Source organism: Stegostoma tigrinum, unplaced genomic scaffold (genome assembly GCF_030684315.1).
Source record: "Stegostoma tigrinum isolate sSteTig4 unplaced genomic scaffold, sSteTig4.hap1 scaffold_336, whole genome shotgun sequence".
Lineage (NCBI taxonomy): Eukaryota > Metazoa > Chordata > Chondrichthyes > Orectolobiformes > Stegostomatidae > Stegostoma > Stegostoma tigrinum.
In genome coordinates, this window is record NW_026728264.1 from 85,001 (window position 1) to 90,400 (window position 5,400).

The window sequence follows — 5,400 nt, forward strand, 5'->3', positions numbered from 1 at the left end:
CGGGTACTGTCGGAGGGTCAGTGCTGAGGGAGTGGGCACTGATGGAGGGTCAGTGCTGAGGGAGTGGGCACTGTCGGAGGGTCAGTGCTGAGGGAGTGGGCACTGATGGAGGGTCAGTGCTGAGGGAGTGGACACTGTCGGAGGGTCAGTGCTGAGGGAGTGGGCACTGTCGGAGGGTCAGTGCTGAGGGAGCGCCGCACTGTCGGAGGGTCAGTGCTGAGGGAGTGGGCACTGTCGGAGGGTCAGTGCTGAGGGAGTGGGCACTGTCGGTGGGTCAGTGCTGAGGGAGTGGGCACTGTCGGACGGTCAGTGCTGAGGGACCGGGCACTGTCGGAGGGTCAGTGTTGAGGGAGTGAGCACTGATGGAGGGTCAGTGCTGAGGGAGTGGGCACTGATGGAGGGTCAGTGCTGAGGGAGTGGACACTGTTGGAGGGTCAGTGCTGAGGGCATGGGCAATGACGGAGGGTCAGTGCTGAGGGAGTGGGCAATGTCGGAGGGTCAGTGCTGAGGGAGCGGGCACTGTCGGAGGGTCAGTGCTGAGGGAGTGGGCACTGTCGGAGGGTCAGTGCTGAGGGAGTGGGTACAGTCAGAGGGTCAGTGCTGAGGGAGTGGGCACTGTCGGAGGGTCAGTGCTGAGGGAGTGGGCACTGTCACGGGGTCAGTGCTGAGGGAGCGGGCACTGTCGGAGGGTCAGTGCTGAGGGAGTGGGCACTGTCAGAGGGTCAGTGCTGAGGGAGTGGGCACTGTCACGGGGTCAGTGCTGAGGGAGTGGGCACTGTCACGGGGTCAGTGCTGAGGGAGCGGGCACTGTCGGAGGGTCAGTGCTGAGGGAGTGGGCACTGTCGGAGGGTCAGTGCTGAGGGAGTGGGCACTGTCGGAGGGTCAGTGTTGAGGGAGTGGGCACTGTCGGAGGGTCAGTGCTGAGGGAGTGGGCACTGTCGGAGGGTCAGTGCTGAGGGAGTGGGCACTGTCGGAGGGTCAGTGTTGAGGGAGTGAGCACTGACAGAGGGTCAGTGCTGAGGGAGTGGGCACTGTCGGAGGGTCAGTGCTGAGGGAGTGGGCACTGTCGGAGGGTCAGTGTTGAGGGAGTGGGCACTGTCGGAGGGTCAGTGTTGAGGGAGTGGGCACTGTCGGAGGGTCAGTGTTGAGGGAGTGGGCACTGTCGGACGTCAGTGCTGAGGGAGTGCCGCATTGTCGGAGGGTCAGTGCTGAGGGAGTGGGCTCTGTCGGAGGGTCAGTGCTGAGGGAGCGGGCACTGTCGGAGGGTCAGTGTTGAGGGAGTGGGCACTGTCGGAGGGTCAGTGCTAGGGGAGTGGACACTGTCGGAGGGTCAGTGCTGAGGGAGTGGGCACTGTCGGAGGGTCAGTGCTGAGGGAGTGGGCACTGTCGGAGGGTCAGTGTTGAGGGAGTGGGCACTGTCGGAGGGTCAGTGCTGAGGGAGTGGGCACTGTCGGAGGGTCAGCGCTGAGGGAGTGGCACTGTCGGAGGGTCAGTGCTGAGGGAGTGGGCTCTGTCGGAGGGTCAGTGCTGAGGGAGCGGGCACTGTCAGAGGGTCAGTGTTGAGGGAGTGGGCACTGTCGGAGGGTCAGTGCTGATGGACCGAGCACTGTCGGAGGGTCAGTGCTGAGGGAGTGGGCACTGTCGGAGGGTCAGCGCTGAGGGAGTGGCACTGTCGGAGGGTCAGTGCTGAGGGAGTGGGCTCTGTCGGAGGGTCAGTGCTGAGGGAGCGGGCACTGTCGGAGGGTCAGTGTTGAGGGAGTGGGCACTGTCGGAGGGTCAGTGCTGATGGACCGAGCACTGTCGGAGGGTCAGTGCTGAGGGAGTGGGCACTGTCGGAGGGTCAGCGCTGAGGGAGTGGGCACTGTCGGAGGGTCAGTGCTGAGGGAGCGGGCACTGTCGGAGGGTCAGTGTTGAGGGAGTGAGCACTGATAGAGGGTCAGTGCTGAGGGAGTGGGCACTGTCGGAGGGTCAGTGCTGAGGGAGTGGGCACTGATAGAGGGTCAGTGCTGAGGGAGTGCCGCACAGTCGGAGGCTCAGTGCTGAGGGAGTGGGCACTGTCGGAGGGTCAGTTCTGAGGGAGCGGGCACTGTCAGAGAGTAAGTGCTGAGGGAGTGGGCACTGTCGGAGGGTCAGTGCTGAGGGAGTGGGCTCTGTCGGAGGGTCAGTGCTGAGGGAGTGGGCTCTGTCGGAGGGTCAGTGCTGAGGGAGCTGGCACTGTCGGAGGGTCAGTGCTGAGGGAGTGGGCACTGTCGGAGGGTCAGTGCTGAGGAAATATTGAAACAGTTTCTGAGCTGGGCACAGCGGGTGCTGAGCCCAGGGTGAGGGAGTGGGATTGAGACGGTGCCTCTTCTGACGGGCAGCTCTGGGACTGACTCCCTCCTGAAGTCGCCACTTTCAGATTTTTGCTGCTTTTGTTTGAGATTAAAGTGACACTTCAATAAAATCCGGTATTTTCTGTCTCAGCTGAGTCTGAGCTCCTGATGACGCACAGTTTCATACAGCAAGGACAGGGTTTTTCGGGGGCAACGCCCGTGCTGTCCCTGTGCTGGGAGTACATGATAGCGGGGGATAGTGTAGAGGAAGCTTTACCTGTATCTAACCCCGTGCTGTCCCTGTCCCTGGGAGTGTTTGATTGCGGGGTACAGTGTAGAGGGAGCTTTATTCTGTATCTAACTTGTGCTGTCCCTGTCCCTGGGAGTGTTTGATGTCGGGGACAGTGTAGAGGGAGCTTTACTCTGTATCTAACCCCGTGCTGTCCCTGTCCCTGGGAGTGTTTGATGGGAACAATGTAGAGAGAGCTTTACTTTTAGTGTAGAAGTGTAGAAGAGGTTTTACCCTGCATGCTGTGACGACCCAGAGAGGAACTTGGCTGATAATCCTGCCACACTCTGTCTGAGGCTGTCCCAAACACAACATTTAATCAAGGTCCCCCAGTGTTTCTGCCTGGTGAACACTCGGGATCAGAAAACCCACATCCCATTTCATTCTCCCTGCCAGCGGAGATTTACAGTGGGTCAGAACATAGAGACGTAGAAACATCGAAGATAGGAGCAGGAGGAGGCCATTCGGCCCTTTGATCCTGGTCTGCCATTCTTCACAATCATGCCTGATTGTCCAACTCAACAGCCTCATCCTGCCTTCTCCCCCGAACCTTTGATCCCATTCCCCCCCAAGTGTTATATCTAGTCGCCTCTTGAATACATTCAGTGTTTTGGCATCGACTACTTCCTGTGGTAATGAATTCCACAGGATCACCACTCTCCTCATGTCCATGTCTCCTCATCTCTACCCTAAATGGTCTGTCCTGAATCCTCATACTGTGACCCCTGGTTCTGGACACTCCCACCATCGGGCACATCCTCCCCACATTTACCCTGTCTGGTCTGTTGGAATTTTATAAGTCTTTGTGAGATCCCCCCTCACTTGTCTGAACTCCAGTGAAAACAATCCCAACCCAGTCAGTCTCTCCTCATACGTCAGACCCACCACCTTCAGCAGCAGCCTGGGAAACCTTCATTGCACTCCCTCAAGAGCAACTGCATGCTTCCTCAGAAAAGGAGACCAAAACGGCACACAGTATTCCAGGTGTGGTCCCACTAAGGCCCTGTATAAATGCAACAACACAGCCCTGCTCCTGTACTCAAAACCTCTCGCGATGAAGGCCAACATAACATTTACCTTCTGCGCTGACATGCTGCTCATACAAATATCTCAGCGAGGGGCCCAGCAATCACTTCCCCAACTTCCCACAGAGTTCTAGCGTTTACCTGATCAAGTCCTGGGAATTTGTCCACCTTTATGCGTTTTAAGCCATCCAGCACTCCCTCCTCTCTGATATGGACATTTTTCAACATGTCGCTACTTATTTCTTCATTTTCTCCCACTTCCACAACCTTCTCCACAATAAACCCTGATGCCAAATACCTGTTTAGTATCCACCCCCCCCCCCCCCCCCCCCCGATCATCCTGTGCTTCCAGACGGCCTTGCTGATCTTTAAAGAGTCCTATTCTCTCCTTGGATACTCTTTTGTCTTCCATGTACTTGTAGAAACCTTTGGAATTCTGGCCTAATAATCTCCATAAAAGCCATTTCCTATCCCCGTTTGTCTTCCTGATTTCCCTCTTGAGTATACTCCTGCTGCCTTCATGGATTCACTCAATCCCTGCTGTCCACACCTGACACACGCTTCCTCCTTTCTCGTGGCCAAAGGCTCAATTTCTCTAAACATCCAGCATTCCCTACACCGACCAGCCCGGAATGTCACCCTAACAGGAACATACTGTCTCTGGACTCTCATTATCCCATTTCTGACGGCTTCCCATTTTCCAGCTGTCCCTTTATCTGCGAATATCCGCCCTTGAAATCACTTCTAAAAGTGCTTGCCGAATACCCTCAAAATTGGCCTTCCTCCAAGATAGAACGCCAGCTTTTTGATCCGTTCCATCACTATTTTAAAATGAATAGAATGATGGTCACTGGCCGCAAAGTTCTTCTCCACTGACACCTCGTGCACTCACCCTGCCTTATTCCCCCACAGTCAGTCTGGTGTAGCTCCTTCGCTACAAGCTTAACAAATCCCTCTCTCTCCAAGTCCTTAACACTGTGGCAGTCCCAGGTTATATTCGGAAAATTCAAGTTGGAATCCCCGACCATAACCGCCCTGTTGTTATCAAAGATACCTGAGCCCACCTTACTAATTTGCTGGTTAATTTCCCGCTGACTGTTGCCGGGGTTGGGGGGAAGTTAGGGAGGATCTATAGGACAATCCAAATAAAGTGATCATCACTTTCTTATTTTGCAGTTCTACCCAAATAACTTCCCTGGATGTAATCTCAGGAATATCCTCCCTAACTACAGCCACAATGTTATCATCTTTAATCAAAAACGCCACTCCCCCTCCTCACTTGTACAACCCCCCCCCCCCAACTTTCTATCCTTCCAGTAGCATCTACACCCTCGGACATTAAGCTGCCAGCCCTGTCCATCCCTAGGCCGTGTCTCTGTAAATGCTATGGTATCCCAGTCCCATGTTTCTAAGCATGCACTGACTGCATTTGCATTACCTGTCAAGCCTCTTGCACTGAAATAAATTGTTTAATTGATCAGTCCCCCCTTGTTCTTTACCTTACTCCTGCCTGCCTTGATTATTTGTCCCACTTCTTTCACTAACTGCATCAGCTTCAGGCTGATTTTTTTTGCACAGTATCTCCTTTGGTCACAACTCCACCACTCCCCACTTACTACTTTAAATCCTCCCTAGCAGCTCAAGGAAGCCTCCACACCAGTATATTAGTGCCCTTCCAGTTCAGATGCAGAAGAGTAATGCAAATCTCTCCCCCATTCACCAGGTCCTCAGCCACACACTCATCTGCTCCATCCTCCTATTCCTACCCTCACTA